This window comes from Rattus rattus, chromosome 7 (assembly GCF_011064425.1).
Source record: "Rattus rattus isolate New Zealand chromosome 7, Rrattus_CSIRO_v1, whole genome shotgun sequence".
Taxonomy (NCBI): Eukaryota; Metazoa; Chordata; class Mammalia; order Rodentia; family Muridae; genus Rattus; species Rattus rattus.
The window spans coordinates 93572713-93591248 of NC_046160.1; the positions used below are offsets into that span (position 1 = coordinate 93572713).

Sequence of the window (18536 nt, forward strand, 5' to 3'; positions counted from 1 at the left end):
TGAACATTTCTTTAGGTGCTTCTCAGCCATTCGGCATTCCTCAGCTGTGAGTTCTTAGAAACCCTGATCTTGATGGAGGCTGGTCTTCTTCACGATGCGCAGGAACTCTGCTCACTGACCTCACCATCTCCATCTCGATCAGCTTCATCAATCATTTCCTGCAGCTCCTCATCTGTCAGGTTCTTGCCCAGCTCCTTGGTCTCACACTTAAGATTCTCGAACTGCATTTTCCCAGTCTCATTATCATCGGACAGCTTGAAGGCTTCCAGGATTTCGTCTTTGGTGTCTTTCTCAGACATTTCCTGAGTCATCACTGTCAAAGAGTCACTGAAGTTCACCTTTCCTGTTCCTTCTTTATCAATTTCACTTATCATTTCTCGATTTCCTCTTTCTTGGGTTCAAAGCCCACGGTCCTCATTGCTACCTAGAGTTCCTTGATGTCTATAGTTCCAGTTCCATCAGCATCAAAGAGATCAAAACCTTCCTGGATTTCCTGTTTCTGTTCTTCAGTAAGTTCAGGCTTAGGGTTCATCATTTTTCTCTGGGCGCTGGATGCCTATTTGTCTTCTTAAAATTAGAGGCTATCACCCAGCAGACTCTGCCCTTGTGGGCCATTTTCTAGGCAAAGTACTTATAGACAGAAAAATCAATAAATCTTAAAAAGAAATAAATAAACAGTGGTTTCTTTCTTTTTTCTTTTTGGAAATTTTACTCAGTTACTTATGTAGAACATTATATTTGTATATTTTAGAACATGTATAAATTCTAGCAAATACTAATTTTTATTGATTATTTTATTTATTTATATTCCAGCCATTGCCTCCCTTCCCAGTCGCCCTTCTGCAGTTCCTCATCCCATTCTCCCCTCCCCTCAGCTTCTGAGAGTGTGCCCTGTCCGCCCCACTCTGGGTATCTTCCTTCCCTGAGGTCTCAAGTCTCTCAAGGGTTAGGCGTATCTTCTCCCACTGAGGTCAAACCAGGCAGTCCTCTGCTATGTATGTGCTGGGGGAGCCGCAGACCAGCCTGGGTATGCTGCCAGATTGGTGGCTTAGTCTCTGGGAGCAACCAGGGGTCTAGGTTAGTTGAGACTGCTGGTCTTCCTATGGGGTCACCCTCCCCTTCAGCTCAATCCTTCCCCTAATTCCTCTGTAGGAGTGTCCCAGACTTCAGTCCAATGATTGGGTGAAAGTATCTGCATATGTCTCAGTCAGCTGCTGGTCAGGGCCTCTCAAAGGACAGCCATTGCTTATGTGGGACAATTTAAGAGTTGTGTTCAATGGATTTCCATCATGAATATGAAATCGAGATGGGAAAAATGATTTTCAAACCAATCAGTTAAGAATTAGTAGAGCCAGATGTAGAGCATTTCAGAGTTTCCTTAGTAGTAGGTCTCCCCAATCTTTTTCAGAAGATAAAACTTCAGGACCTGGCAGAGTGGTCTGTTGAGACATGAGAAGGCCTGGTATGTGTCTGCAGATGTCCATCTGGACTTGAATTTTGGTTTGGGCACTGGTTGTACTACTTTCTAACAGTGAATATTTCTGTGAGGTTTTGAGAATTATAAGATCCTAGTAACTGGATGTGTCTGGCCAATTTCACTTGTGGATTTTATTATCTTTAAAATTTTCTAGTTTTCTTTTTGTGAACATAAGAAAATTTACTAAAATTGACAACCTCTGGATCATTTGATTCTAATTTTGAAAAAATTAGTACTTCCCCAGCACTTCTAATGTAATTTTGCCACTGTAAACAGTATGAGGTAGACATAGAAGTTCTTTTGTTTGTTTCTTTCTTTCTTTCTTTTGGGGGTTCTGATTTGCTTTTTGAAGTTGCCGTATGATTGCTTGAACATCTTCCTTATCTGGCACAATATTCTCTAGCTCTTCCCCTATTCAACAATATCTAGAAGGCTAAACTTATTTTAAAGATGCCCAATAGTGCTGTTATCGCAGTAGAATTACTAATATTCTCATTTTCCCAGATTTGCATTACTTCTAGCTAAATTTACACACACACAGACACACACACACACACACACACACACACTTGCAGAATGGATGTATGAATATGTGTGCACAATGGCACACTTGTAGAGGTCAAAGGAGAACTTTTTGAATGATCAGTTTTGTCCTTCTTTCATTCAGGTTCCAGGAATTGAACCTAGGTCATCAACCTTGGCAGTAAGTGCCCTTATCCACTGAGGGATCTGACTGACCTATTTTTTTTTTTCAGAGTATGATATTACTGTACTTCGGTTTTGTTATTACTTGACCAGAGCATCATGGTATTTATGCTTCAGAACTTGCTAGACCCAAGGCATTCATTGAGAGATTAGAGACTAGGAATATAATCGTGACTATGAGAACACCTTGGTTCTTAAGAAGCTTTTTGCCATCTTGTTTTTAATCTATGAAACATCTTCAAGAGTAGATGTTATAATTTATTGGAAAACAAAGCAGAGATTAAAAGAGAACAATTTCTGTAGCCTGTGACTGACCAACTTTTAGTTTAATTTTTTATCTGATTGCCATTTGTACTCAGCTCTGTTATATTGCTTCAGGGTAGACCAGTAGTCTATCTCTCCTCATTAAGATATTTATTAAAGGCTCATTTAGACCATGTATGTAGTAAAACTGGCAGGGATAGAATGTAAGTTACAAAGTTCATAAAGAATATTTCCTCTTAAAACTTGGTGCAAGAGAGCTAGAAAAGACAATGAACTTCTGATTCAGACAGAAAAAAATGTCTTAGCAGTAAATTAACCCCATATTTAGAATACTTGAACACTGGAAATTGTAAAACATCTTCGAAAAAAATTAAAGATGCTAAAAAGAATGGAAAGATGTCGCTTGTTCATAGAAATACATGCTAAATTGATCTACAGATCCAATACAATCTCTATCAAAATTTTGGCTGCCAGTAAAATTAGTTGTCATCTGGAATAGCCCAGGTAATCTTTAAAAAACAAAGAATAAGGTTGGAAGAGTTATATATTGCATTTCAAAAATACTATAAAGTAATATTCATTATGATAACATGGTACTGACATGCAAAAATGATGGATTAGAATGAAAAATTGAGAAGTAGACTCCTTACGGCCACTTGATTTGAAAAGTTAGTTTTACAGATTTTATGTCTATGGGTGTTTTGCCTACATTTATGCCTGTGTATCATGTATGTGCAGTGCCCACAGAGGCCAGAAGAAGGTGTTACAGATGATTGCTGGGATTGAACCCGGGTCACTGGAAGAACAGCCAATGCTCATAACCACTGAACCATCTCTCTAGCCTGCTGCTTTCTTTTTGATAAGGGTGAGGAAAGCATCATCTCCTTAGCAAATAACACTGACGGAGGGGAGCTACACAGCCAGATGCTGAAGAGTGGAGGTGACCAACTTCATGCCATACACAAATGGACCAGACATCTTAATATGAGAGCCACAGCTATTGAAGGAACTATAGATATAAACCTTGTGACTTTAAACTGGGTCATAGCTTCCCTGATATGACATCAAAAGCAACTAACATGAATATGTGTCTTCCTCAAAATTATTATTTTGTATTTTGCAGTATCTCACCAAGACACTAGGAGTCAATGCATAGAAGAAAATATTGCAAATTTACATCTAATAAAGATTTAATATCCATCTAAGTAATTCTTATATCAATGCAAAGAAAATAATTCAATTAGAAACAAAATATTTGAAAATATTTCCCAAAGAAGACACACAAACACCAATTAAACATACAAAAATATACTCAATTGCCTTATTCATCAGCAGAATATGCATTAAAACCATAACAAAATAGTAACTTATATTAGTGTATGGCTGTAGTTTAAAAAGATAGGCAATGGCAGGAGTGTGTAACAACCTTGAACCTTTAAACATTGCTGGCGGGAGTGTAAAATGGTGTAGCCATTCCTGTTTGACCCTGCAAGTCTACACCTAACATATGCCCTGGAGAACAGAAAGTATCTCCACATTAAATGTATACATATTTATCAGAACAGTATTTGTTGAATACTAATAAAGTTTCACCATGAAGTTGAAAGAAGCGAGGCATCTATTAACTAACAAATGGATGAATAAGATGTGGCATATCCATATGTTGGATAATACTGTACTGTGTGAAAAGGACCAGTCACATACAACTGTATTGTATACTTGCATGCATATGAAATGTTCAAAATAGGTAAAGCTATAGGAAAAGAAAAGGCATTAGAGGTTGACGTACTCTGGAGCAAGTGGTGGATATGGATTGGGTTACTGATGGACATGCTTGTTTTCATCAGGGCAATGACAGTGTTCTGTAGTTATATATTAGCGATGATTTCACATCTCTGCATACCGTTAGAAATGCCAAATGGCATGCTTTACAACATTATGTGGTTAAGTACCTTAATAAAACTGATTCATGTGTTGAAAACTACGCGTGGATTCAATCTACTCTTTCAAGTATCTGTTTATGGGTGGATTATTCAGTAATCACTGTAATCTTCACTTCTATTTTCTATTAGGAGCCCCAGTGTTCTTTATTATTTTAATTATATGTTTATTTATGTTTTTGATAGACCACGATTGTCAGTCCAGGCTGGCCTGGAATTGGGATCTGCCTGCCTCTTCCTCCCAGATTCTGGAATTACAGGCATGTGACATTGTGATTGGCTTTTAATTTTCCTTTTGTTTAACTGAATTCTTTTTGTCACCTTACTTTATATCTGGTGGCCTTATTGCACCCAAGGGACATCTGATAGAAGACTATTTCATGTCATGTGTCCTTCTTGATCACTTTAAACCTTAATGGTATAATACTAGTCAAACTAGAGTGTCCTGTCAGAATTACGTTGTTTGCAAATGTTGTTTTCGAGAGTACACATTTGATTTAGAAACCACTTTCCCTATATTTTCTGCTATTCATGGCACTTGATGACCACACACTTGAAGTAGTCCCTGGCTAAAGCACAGGCCTCCTGGAGGTCAGCGTAGACATGATTCATGGTTGGATAGGATCAGTCAGGTTGACCCTGACTCTTACGATGTGGCTGCCAGCCCAGTTTATGATATGAATTCATACATTGCCTTTCTTTTGTAAACATGATATTCAAGTAGGTTTTCTTTTTAGAGGGCTTTGGCACAGTGCTGGTGAGAAGTGTAAGTGTCCTGCCTAAAGCATTCTAGAACAAGGAGCAACGTTTTCTGAGGGAAATGAAGAGCTCAGAGGACAGAAGATAAAATCTCAACAGAAGGCGATTCTTTTCCATTGTCATTCTCGCTGCATATTCCCAGGGGTGTGGCTGGGAATCTTCTGCTGTATGCCCCTCTGTTGGAGTGATTGGATAAAGAAACCAGTTATTTGGGGCCTGGTGTGTAGACAGCAAGGAGCCACTGTTCTAGATGTGGTATTTGGCTTGGGCATCCTTACTGGTGGTGGAAATGTGGGCTGGAGGGAAAGAGCGCAGCAGTGCTTGCTAACACTAGATGTTGGCCACACCACCTCCATGTCTGGTACTCCTGCTTCAAGTTGGCTGCATGTTCGACTCTCTCAGCTGAAGGCTGAACATCCCTGCAGACAGTGCCTGCTAAGTTGTTGGCATAGGAAGTTCTGTATCACAACCTCAGTCTCTAGCACCATTTACGTCTCTAAATTTAATCAGCTATTTTGCTTTTCCCAACTTTCCCTCTTAACAGCTTAGTCTTTCTTCCCAACTCTGTTAGCTGACTACTCCAGTTTAGCTCCCTTAGTCTTGGCTCATCTTCTGGTTGTTGATCTCAGTGGTTTAATGTGCAGATGGCGTGTTTAAAAATTGCTTTTAACTGTTACTATTAACTTCAGTTTTGAATCTAGATGAATAGGAAATCCATTTTACCTAAGCCAAGTTGGATTAATCAGCTTTTAAGCTTGGTAGGAGCCAGTGGTACCTGTGTTGTGGCTTTTCTTTCACTTGAGTTTGTAAAAGATGATATGCTGTCAACATAGGAGACATTTAATTATTACATCGTCTTGCTCTTCATTAGAATCATGAGTTATCATTGCCTTGTTCTTCCTAGTCGAATGTCCTGAAAACATCCTTAGAAAATAATAGTCTAGTAATTTAAAAAAAAAAATCTCTTCAAGAACTAGGCCATCCCACTTACCATTTTCATACTACGGAAGTTGTACTTATAAATTTCTTACATCGATTTCCTCTAAGAAGGTTTGTTCAGTGTTCTCACTTGTGCTTCCCTGTTTTATTAGGTAGAAGTTTAATATGGTTTGTACTCGTTACCTCACCACTAAATAGGGGAAATTCTGCTGTACAGGACGCTATGATCAAGACAGCATGATGGTCCAAGTCGGAAGTCTCAGCACCTAGGAGACAGGCAGGACGACCAGAAGTTTGAGGCTAACCTGATCTATATAGTCAGTTCCAGGTCATCCAGGGCTATAGAACAAAACTTTGTCTTAATAAAAAAAAAGCTATTCTGTATTTATCTCTTAGATGTCTGTTATTTGAATTTAAGTTGTGCTTGAATTGAGAGTAAGAAGGTCCTAGAGATAGACATAGTGTTTCATGCTTGGAAGCCTGTAATCGCCAAGGCTGAGTCAGGGAGATAACAACTTTGAGGATAGCCTAGGCTAGAAAGACTCTGGGGAAAAGCAAAACAGAAGAGTACAAGTAAAGAAAGAATGATCATGAGAACTCTTGATTTTATTGCCTGGAAAGACTGACATACTATTACAACTTGGAGTCTCTAACCCTAATTCTGCCCAAGTTCCTAACTAGAAATCTGCCATCCAGTTTGGCTGTCACATTAAAGGAAGTTCAGTAAAAGTAAATTTAGGTCTTCTGTGTAGGGTAGAAATATAAGATAGGGACAAAGCTGCCTGTAAGAAGCTGTGTGCTGTAAGGTGCCCTGTGGCCTGGAAAACTTAAAAGTGTACAGTGAGCATTAGAGGGCTGGGCAGCATAGAGGACGAGGTGAGTGATGATGTAGAACCCCGAGGTGTCCACCTCATTGCCTGGTCTCAACTCACTGTGCCGGCCTTGGAAACGGGATGAAGAAAACCTGTCAGTCCATCTCAAGGTTCCCTCTGCATCTTAGGGAAGGGGAGCAATATGCTTTTTAGAGGTTTGGATCCAGAGTCTGGTTAATGGGAAATTTTGTTTTTCATACCCTGTAAATAAAAATATTTGTTAAAATTTATTGAGCATTAGAACCGTGACAAACCCTTTAAGGACTTTACTTCTATACCAATTTCTCTATCAGTTAAAATAGTTAAAGAACTTTAAATAGTATCTGGAATACAGTAAGTGTCCAAAAACTAATGTTGATGGGGACATGTGACTAGTACTTTGGTGTAACTATACAGTGTATTATAGCTCTCCTTCAATGTTGATGGGGACATGGGAATAGTACTTTGGTGTAACTATACAGTGTAGTATAGCTCTTCTTCAATGTTGATGGGGACATGTGACTAGTACTTTGGTGTAACTATACAGTGTAGTATAGCTCTCCTTCAATGTTGATGGGGACATGGGAATAGTACTTTGGTGTAACTATACAGTGTAGTATAGCTCTCCTTCAATGTTGATGGGGACATGTGACTAGTACTTTGGTGTAACTATACAGTGTAGTATAGCTCTCCTTCAATGTTGATGGGGACATGTGACTAGTACTTTGGTGTAACTATACAGTGTATTACATCTCTCCTTCAAGAAGCCAGGTCCTTTATCCAAGCCTTCCTTCCTCTTTTCCTGTCCATTCTAGAGTCAGACTTGTTTAGTTCTATTATCTGACCTGTTCCATTATGTAAGTCCTCAATTGTGTGGTTGCCCCACCCCCATCCCAGGGAAGTTCATTTTTCAAATTATCAAGGTCTGGACCAAATTTATTTAGTGAGAATGTGGATTTTTTTTTCTTCTTTTTTACAAGATTTACAAACGGCAAGTAAGATAAGTAAGTAAAAGGCTCTGCTCAGGCTCCTTTGGTATGGCAGTGGTGGCCGTGGGGAATGGCAGAGCTCTGGTGGTGGTGATGGTGGTGGTGGACCAGACGACCTTGGGAACACCAGTTGTCTAAGTCACCCATTTTGGCAGGATGGCTGCATGTAAAGCCAAAACCCAACTTTTTTCTTTTCAATTATTAAATTCTTTCATCGTCACTAGGAAACTAGAGAAAATGAATTCTTCACAGTAAGCTCAGGCATGCAACTTGAAACGGCTTGAACACTAAGTGAAATTCAGTGAAAGGCAGCTGTTTGGGAAGGAGCTGTCAGGAGCTTATGGGGCTCTTGGTTAAAGGAGAATTGTCTAGGGATACATTCTCAGAAACAGTGTAGAAGAAGCAAGCACATTCAAGTCCTCCAGTCTCATGTGCTCTGTGTCTTTTCAGCCCTTTCCTCTTAAATTATTTAAATTTTTTTTCTTGGTGGGCAAGTGTCTGCTTTTAAGGCTTCTTTTCACTTGTGGAATGTGTGACAGTGCTTTCTCTTTTGAGAAGTGAAGACAGTCCAGCCCTGCTACAGTATCCTATGGCCTTTGATTTGGTGAAACTGACAGTTCAGTAATGCTTACCAATCCACCTCCTTCACCCAGTCCCTCTCTGTTCTTGCCAACTACACCCAGGGAAGGACCACCTTGGGCCGGTTGCCAGAGGTGCCACCGAGATCTCCTGAAATGACTGTCAGCAAGAAGGGAACAATTCTATCCCAAACCAGACTCAAAGCAGAGGGTTGTCAGTGGCGATGAGTGTCACATCACGAAGCCTTTGATTTGTGGTTGTTCTTTGTGTTTCCCAGGGACTTAATTCTTGTTACCTGCGTGATGCACGCCCCTGCTCCCCGTAGCCTTGCTGCTCATTGTATAGGTATGTGTTAAACCATCTACCGCTAAGCGCCTCACCCAGATCTTCTAACCCTGCTTGTACAGTAGCGAGCTCATAGCTCATAATAGGAACTCTGTCAGCCCTCCAGCATACCTATGGATTATACATGGCCCCGCCTTTAAAGGAAATTTTAGAAAAGCCTTTTAGGGTTTTATTTTTAAAGCATAACATACCCACTCAGGAAATTCAGTTAGCATCCAGAGTTAGGAATCCTAGGGTAATGTTTCACTCATGTAGCTTTTATCTCAGGAGAAAGAATTTTTCTGCTTTTAACCCCATTTAACAATAGTGTTCTGTAACTCACTTAGAGCCTAATCTCAGCTGCCTTCCTTTGAGGTCCTGCCGGCTTTTCCCTCAGCATCTTGCTCATTTCTTTTATTTAGAATGCAAATCCACAATCCCTCTTTGGACTAATGTAGGAAGTCACATGATCATAGGGTGCCCAGTTATAGCTCCCAGTACAGTGTGGATCCTGAGGTATCTGCTCCCAGTTTTCTAGCAAGCTGGCAGAGTAACCCACCCCATCCCCATCCTGCAGAAACAAGAAGGGACCGCAGAGTCAGTAGTTCTCTAGACCCAGGCTTCCCTTCACCCAGAAGGTCAGGGCTAGTGGTGTAAATGTACTTTTACTGTTTCCCCGGTTTTTCTGCAGTGACTGAACATATCTGCATGAGCAGGCGAGCCAGGGCCCCCATGGTGGTCCTCCACGTCTGCCCTCACTGGGAGAGGGAGTGGGCTGGCTGGTTCAGAGACGCCTGCCTTCTTCTCCACCTTTAGGAAGATGTCTTCCAAAGCAGAAGCATTGACTGAAAATAAGCTGTGGATTTACCAGTGACCATGTTGGTGTGAATGCTTGCTTCTGAGTTCCGGAACTGTTCTTGGTAACGCCTCTGAGTGTCCTCCGTTTTTCTCCCAGTTAAACTCCACAGTAGACTCCCAAAACAGTCTTCCTGGTAATCAGGATATCCTGAAGTACTCATTCTGTGTGTGGTGTTTTGACTAAGTTGGCCCTGACAGGCTCATATGTTTGAATGAGTCATCAGAGAGTGGCATCCATTGAGAGGGATTAGGAGGTGTGGCTTTGTTGGAGTGGGTGTGGCCTTGTTGGAAGCAATATATCACTGGGATTGGACTTTTAGCCAGGCCCAATGGGTTTCTCTTTCTTTTTCCTGTCTATGTATCTGGATGTAGGACTCTCAACTACTTCTCTAGCACCATGTCTGCTTGTGTACTGCCATGATGCCCACCATGTTGAAAATGTATGCATTTTCAACCTTTGAAAGTGTATGCAAGCCCCAATTAAATGCCTTCTTTATAAGAGTTTCCATGGTCATGGCATCTCTTCACAGCAGTAGAACACTGATGTCTCTGTATCAGAGGCAGTCCACCTTGCTCTGTTGTCACCTAGAGAGGATTTGTATCATGGACCGTACCTCCATTTCTTATCATTCATGACAATTACATTGAGCACTTGTCATCTGCAGGAAGCTGTGCTGGGACTACTGTCAGGATAGTAAACTGATAAACCGTGGGCCCTGTTCTTGAGAGTCTATCTTCCTGAATGTCACTGTCAGTATTTCGTTTGCTCTCCACCCATCCCAGTATAAGCGGTCCTCTCGTATGAGATGACAGAATGTACATGAGGGAGGGAGTGGCGACAACCTTAGATGTACTTCCTTGGTCATAGTCTTTCTGAGTTCTTGGCATATTTTAATGTGGTGATCCTTCGTTGTAGGAATTTGGATTTCATTCTCATGTGCTTAAATGAGGGTGAGTGTTTTTAGTTCAGCCATAGGAAATCAATGCCTGCAGCTAGGCTGCAGCTGTGTCTTGGCTGGTTGCATCTGAGTAGAATTCAGAAGGAAGGGTGGCGGCAGCACCCCCAGCTGCAGGCCATAGTCTTCAGTCAGACCAGGCTGTGCATCCTGGACGCTTTGGAAGCCAGAGCAGTTAGCACTCAGGAAATCAGACCAGCAGAAACCATTAAGAATACAGGATATGGTGTGTGTTCAGGTGTGATATCATTGTTTTCTTGTTTACGGTTGTTTGAAGTCCTTTTTAGACATGCATGCAGCCCACTTACATACATGCAGACAAAACACTCATGTCATGTACATAAAAAGAAAAATAAACCTTTAAAAAAAAAGAAACAATTTGTGTTATAGTAACCTGTATATTGATATGTAGTATATAGACTACATACTGTCTAGGCCATAGAATAAAACCTTTATCATGCAATCTGTATAGTATAATTGAATGACAACTTTTTATCTGGTGTTTTCATATGATAGTCTTTTTGTTTTCTTGTATTATTATGTGTATGTGTGCCATAGTGCACATATGTATGTATAGGAGTTGTTTCTCCTTCTACCCTATGGGCCTTGGGTAAGGTACCTCACTCCTGAACCATCCTGAAGGTCTATGTCTTCAAAATGGAGCCTTTTAGGGATACGTGCAACTTTGTAAAATTTAGACAATTATACTTAATGGCTTCTGGGATTTGTTTTTTACTACATCAATATAATAGCATCACAGCAAAAATATCTGTTTTGTCAGTTTTACCCCTTTCTGTGGGTTTGTCCTTATCAAATATGGGCTAAATATTTCTCAGTTTGGGCTTCACAGTCATGTGTTTAATATAGAAGTAGAGATACTGATATTGTCAAATCTTCAATAATTAGACATCAAATGATCTGACAGAATTATTAATTACATATTTTATGTGCATTACTGCTTTTTAAATTGTTTTTTTTAAGACACCATAGAAAGCGATGGCTTCCATCATGGGCATTTGCTGACATCGTCCTGGTCTTCTCCCATCTCTAATCTCTCTGCGGTCCTCCCATCAGTCTCCCTCTCAGTAGCCTCCTCTACTTCCATGTCACTTGTAGTCCATAGCTGGGCTTTCTTGGTTGTGTATACGTATCCAGTGCTGTGCGGAATATTCCATATCCAATCTCATTTAGTCATCTGAGTAATTTTTAGTATGAAAGTAGGCTTTCGACTTCCCAACAGTTTCAATCTGGCCATGTAAAGCACGAGTGGTAATTCATCAAGAAAATGAATTAAAGAAGCCAAGTTGGTTAAATCTTGTTCAGCTATAAAATTATCTTTAATTCTCAGAAGCTTCTACATGTTGATTAGTGAGAAAATGCAGCCTTGTTTTGAAGCAGAGCATGGAGAATATTTATATCCCATTAGCTCTCTTAATTACTCCATTCCTGTCGCAGTTCCCAGCTGGAAATGCCGTGTGAATTTGTCACTTTGCTGCATACAGCGTGTCCATAGGCTGAGCGTCAGTGACCACTGCTCAGCTTTGGTTCAGTCCTTATGTGTTTTCCTGGCTCTGCGTCCTACTAGATTGGACTATGCTTATGTGAAGAAAGTCTGTAAAGCCACAGGCAAGAAAAGCTGCAATTTCTTCCTTTGGGGAAATGTCCAATGTCGAGTTACAAGCAAATACTGAGGTTCAGAGTAGGCAGCATAGTGAGTAAGTTCAAGGGCCCAGCAAGCACTTGTGTAACATTTTGTGCTTGCAAAATGTTTTACAACCCTATTATTAATTTCCCTAAATCTCCTGGAAGGTAACAATGTTATTACATCTGTTTTATATGCAAGACAGGCAAATTAAGTGGCACAAAGGAAGAGAACCTCAGACATTGGTTTTAAGGTTTGGCTGTATATCCTAAACCACACTGCTCCATCAGGGAGATAAAGTTCAGTTCTAGTCTTGGGAGTGGTCCCATCTGGGCACTTGTTTCTGTGTGTTCAAATAGTGGCCCAATGACTTGCGTTCCAGTGAATGGCTAGCTAAGCATTTTATCTAATGGTCATAAGTTCTCAATAAAATGTGGCCTGTGGTGGCCAACAGATTAGTGACTAACCAGGTGATCTTTGGTTTGCTCTAGCTGGAGTCATCGTGAAAGCAATATAGGTGTGGCTTGGAAGAGCTCACACTAGGGGCTGTCCACTGCCTTCAATTCTCTTTTTCTCTATTACTGTGTTTCTTTCTTTTTCCCCCTTTCTTCACCCATAGAAAAGCAAACTTATATTAAACAGTAATAACATTTCTCAAAACCTCAAAAGGGTAAAATGTACAGATTTTCCATAACAGAAGAAATTGAAAATAACTCAGACCCCTAATTTACAAGGCAGAGGGAGACATGATAAATTATTGCCTTCAGTTAACTTTTCTTTCATTTACAGAGTATTCAAAACTGCTTTCACACCCCGAGGTGTGACCAGAAGGTAATGAAGAGTGATTTTTAAAAATAAATATTTCATAAGGTACCCTGGTTTAAGGACTGTTCTTCAACATAGTCGCACTTTGACTGACCAAGGATGTTGTCATTACAAAAAATATTTTTAGAACTTGTCTTTTGAATGCCTTAAATAAGCCATTTATGAACTGTAAAAGAAAACAGTCTCATGTATTTTTAATGCATGCAAAGGGAAATTTATTACTCAGATACATTACTGACTTTCTTTTTAGTCTCTTCTCATCGGTTTTTCTTTTCTTGTTTTGTTTCCAAAATCAAGTCTATAATTTAAAAAAAAAATAACAATTTGAAATTGGTGCGGATATTTCATTTTAACTTTCTATTTTGAAATATTTTGTACCTGCATAAAAAGTTATATAAATAGTATAGTTTCCATATTTCTTTCATTCAGCTTCCCCTAATTCTCTACCGAAGTTTTTGTTAATTTCTTCAAAAAGTACATTTTCTATGTTTTAGAAGCCTTTAAATGTTTATCTTAAAGTTATTTTGAAGTATAAAATTGTTATCAACCAAAATTATCCTGAGGTGATAGAAAGGCTAATTTGCTCATTGATTCACACACACACACACACACACACACACACACACACACACACACACACACACACACACACACTGTACTCTGTAAATAAGTACAAATATGAGGTCAATTTTACAAAATGAGGCTAGAGAGAGATGAGCTGACTAGGCGGTTAAAATGCACTGTTCTTGCAGAAGACCCAAGTTTGAGTCCCAGCACCCACACTGGGTTGCTTATAACTTCAGCTTCCGACAGTCCCATGCCTCTGGCTTCCTAGGGCACCTACCCCATCATATACATCTCTTTCCAACTCCACTTTAAAATAATAAAGATCAATGATAAAAAATGAATAAAGTATTCATGTATAAAATAGAAATAAAAAAAGCTGTACCTTCTCACTCTTGATTAAATGGGAGATTTGTCAATTTTATTAGTTTAATCAAGAATAAATGTCTAGCCTTTGTTTTTATGGCACTGAGGATCAAGTGCAGAGTTTAATGCATGTGGATGCCCTAGGTATGGATTTTTTTAAAACTCTCCCTATTGGATTTTTTATTTTTCCACATTTTATCTTTATCTTATTTTTCTTATTTGGACCTTCCTCATATTACAGGTCTCTCTGTGTTATCTTTTCTTCCTCTAACTTCTTGCCTCTTTGTTTTTTATTCATTTTTGTTTTTTAACCCAACCTGACAAGACTAAGTCCCATTGGCGCGACACCACCCGATTAAGAATATGCAGCAACGTCACTCACTTGACTCAAAGCATTTTCTCCCCTTACGATGTCTCCTTTGACTTAACTCTCACAATGGCTCCTGAGCATCTACTGTGGGATCTTTCTGAGAGGTTCTGGAGGGAGAATCTTGAGGATGTCAAGGAAGGGGAGATCCCTGTTGCCTCTCTCAGGTACGTGCAAATGTTGCACTTCGAGAGATGCCACCAATGCACTACTTGAATGATGAAGTTTTTAAACTGTCTGTGAGTGTTTTCCATTTCTAACCCTGAACCATACCAACTAGGTTTCAGTCAGACTCTCTCTTGGGGGAATCGGTTACTTGAGATCTTCATTACGCAGGTTGTAGAATGTTTTCTGATACAAACCAGACACACGGGGAGTATTTGTTGAAGAATGAATGAATGGAGAGACCCCTTTTCTCCTCACCTGTAGCCATCACGGAGAAAGGTGAGTCTCTTCAGCAGAGTGTGTCCTCCTACCTCCCGTGCTTTGGAATTGCAGTCTCCACAGACGGTTTCACTGTCACCTCCTGCTCCCCACCTCTGAGTGTGCCATGTACCCATTGCAAGCCAGGCTTTAGCTCACTAAGGTTGGCAACTACTTACAGGTGTGAAACCTCCCAAGATTTTCCTTTCCAATAACTTTTTAAAAAGTGTTTCTAGCCTATATTTCATCCCTAGCTAGACTATGTTTCTTAAAGATAAACTTTGCATTGTAACAGAAAGTGTTAGGTACAGTGTTGACATCTATTTAATGGTTAAAAGGGATATTCTTTGTAACAGTTCATTTAGAAGGGGAATGGTGTAGAAGTAAAGTGTATATCCCTTATGTGAAAGCAGTGGTTCTGATCACTTTACCCATGGAAATCACAGAGCCTTTTCCCATTCATGTATTCTAAGTTAAACGCTCTTCATAAAATGATGAAAGCAGCTGAGACTTACTCTCAGACTTCTCAAACTTCTCTGTGCTCTGGGACATCTGCCTGCCCACAAGCTTTGACGGGATATTACTTGACTCTATCGAGGGGCAGCGGCCATAATCTATGCTATCTGAACCCACCCTTGTCTCAGACTGGTAGATGGCAGGTACTGACTCCTCCTGAAGACTCTCAGCCGGGGTTGGTCCTTCCTTCTCACCAATCTAAAGGCTGAACCGGGCAGATTATATTCTTCCTTTTCTGGCTTAAAAAGCAAAAGTTGGGGTTGAAGGAAGAACATATAAATAGTCTTTGAGGGGCTGGAGAGATCGCTCAGTGCTTAAGAGTATGGACTGTTCTTCCAGGGGACCGGGTTCAATTCCTTAGAGCAACTCAGGACTGAAGGTAACTCCAAGATCTGGCATCCTCATAGAGACGCAACACCAATGCACATAAAACAAAAACAACTAATTATTGAAAAGAATAGTCATTGGAAACAAGAGCTAACTCTGTACTTTGCTGTCCCTTATATAACTTAACTGGAGAGTTGCTCCACTACTTGCTAAACCTTCAAGTATTTATAAATATGTTAGCTCTTCTATGTTTAATCATTTTAATATATATGTAAAGAGTTTACATTATTCATTTGTATTATAATTAAATTTACATTTTTAATATACTCTAAAGAAATTACATAGTTCTCGTACATTGATTTGTACATATTCTTGTATGTTTACTTGGAGGGAGCATTCCTAATGTGAGAGTGAAGGTCAGAGGGTAATCTGTGGTTTCCCCCTACCACAGAGTTTCTTGGGATTCCATTTAGGTCATCAAGCTTGGCTGCATGCCCCCTTCCCAGTGAGCCACCTGGAAAGCCCATTAAAAAGGATCTGTGAACTCTACTATCTAACTCATATATGTGTGATGCGCATGTATGTTATGGGTACATATATGTGGAGGTCCAAACCTGACTTCAGGCCTCTCCACTGTATTGAGGCAGAGTCTCTGTGAACCCTGAACTTACTGAGTCAAACTAGTATAGCTACCTAGCTTGATCTAGGAATTCCACCCTCCACCCCTCACCCCTGTCAGGAATTCTGGGATTAAAAGCAGCCATCGACTTGCTTGGCTTAAGATTTACTTTAATTCCATGTCAGTATTTTAGAATGTGTATATGTGCAGATGCCCTGTGTCTGTCTGATAAAGACCTGGGAGCTCTGGGGCCGGAGTTACAGGAAGTTGTGAACCTGATATGGGTGCTGGGAACTGAAGTTGGATCCTCTGGAAGAGCAGCAACAGCTCTTAACTGCTGAACCATCTCTCAGCCCCATGCTAGCAGTTATGTAGTTCTGGGGACTGAAACTCTGCTCCTCATGCTGGTTGGATGAGGGCTTTATTCTCAGAGCATCTTCCCCAGCCTCCATATAAGTCTTGATTAAAATTGCTACTATCCAAGCATCATAGTACACACCCTAATCTGAGCACCTAGACGGCAGGGGCAGGAGGTTCAGCAGTTCTAGGTCATCCTCTACTACATAGTGAGTTCAAAGCCAGTAGTAGGCTACATGAGATCCTTTCTCAAACCTGTTTTCTGCCCCACCTCCACCAAATTCATAACAGTATGGGTTTTACTGACATATTTTCAGGACTTCTCTAAGTACTATATGGGCTCGAATCCCTCCAAACCTCCAGAAACTCAAAGTTTCTGCTTAACTGCAGCAATATTCCCTTCAGAAAGCCCGCCCATTTTATGTGTGGATCCAGTTCGTTCTGCAGTCTGTATTAATCACTGTTGTGTTGTCTTTCATGTAGGACATTGACAGACAGCCTTACTCTCCAGTAACAAAGTGCAATAATTATTTAATTGTAGAAAATATAATCATATATTTTAGGGGGGAAGTCAGATCATTTAAGATAAATCTCTGCTTGAGAAAGGCTTTCAACATATAAAACCTACACACCACAGAATACAGTATAATCAAATGCTTAAGATGATTAATGTGTAGCTAGAAAATCCATTATAAGCTGAGTAAAATGGAAAATTAAAATCTGGTAAAAAATATCTCGGACCACGGACTTCTTTTTTTAGTGCTTAAAAACATCTACCAATAAGCAAGAAAATAATGATCAACATCTTAGACCAAAAGTGTTAAAAAGCAGAGGTAAGCCACAGAAAAAGAAACACAAATATTTGAAAAAAAATCCTACCTTCTCTTATAGAGCTAAAAATTCAAATATCATTTGATTATAAATAAATATTTATCTATTGGTTTATTGAAGATACTTAAATTTTGTTCAAGACTGTGTTGGCTTAAGTTTAGTACCGTACTATTGATAGAATGCTAAATTGGTTTATCTTTTGTAGACATTTTGTTAACCTTAAAAGCATGTATTCTTTCACTGAATAATCTACTTTAAGGAGGTTTTTTTTCCATTTTACTCTTATTTGAATAATATTCCTAGCATTAGCATAGGTATTATACCATTTCATAGAACAGCAGAGGATTAGGGGGAAGGGGTGGTGACCATCAACATGGGATTAACCAAATACACTGGGGTGGGTCATGGAGTAATGCAGAAAATTTTACTAAGATGATGTAGGATTTTTACATTAGTAATGAAACAAAATCGAAGATGCATTGTAAATAAAGCATATAGAAGCAAAACATCGACATGCTATCCTTTGCTGAAGTTGCACACTTTTTTTCCCCCAACAAATAGCTTGTGCTTGTTAAAAGATTATTCCAGCATTGAGAAATGGTGTCTGGAAGCAGGGACAGTGGAGGCTCCTTTGCACGGCCCGTCTCCTCATATTTCATAGCGTGTTCAGGCACTGCCTGTTCCACGCAAAGAGAATTAGCCGCATATGTGTAAGCAATTCAACCTTTTGAAAAGTGGGATAACGATCAGCTCCTGCTGGCATTTGAAAGGTTTTACCGAAAAGACCTTTGCGCACATGAAACAGCGTGGGGTTTCATTTACCTTTCTTGGACAACGAGCTATGCTGGCCCTGTTGCGATCTGACTCAGTGTTTCTACAGGTTCTGAGTATTTCGAAATGATGCATTAGCTCCCGGGTTCCATGATTAGTGAGCCATGGGCTGGGGGCCTGTACTATTCAAATTACCCGGCACAAGTAGATGTTTGAAAGGCGGAAGTTCTTTTCTCAGTGTAGAAGAAGCGTAGTTTTTAGTGGAGGCACATCTTATAATAGTAAGC

General features: G+C 39.9%; 1 protein-coding gene and 1 pseudogene across 1 annotated transcript in view; one reads left to right on the forward strand and one right to left on the reverse strand.

Annotated features, from left to right (window-relative positions):
* The window catches only part of Rad51b (RAD51 paralog B), a 510767-nt gene that overhangs the window by 175395 nt on the left and 316836 nt on the right, over positions 1–18536 (forward strand). The gene's annotated exons all lie outside the window — the stretch shown is intronic.
* Positions 55–9846, reverse strand: LOC116905571 (annotated as a pseudogene).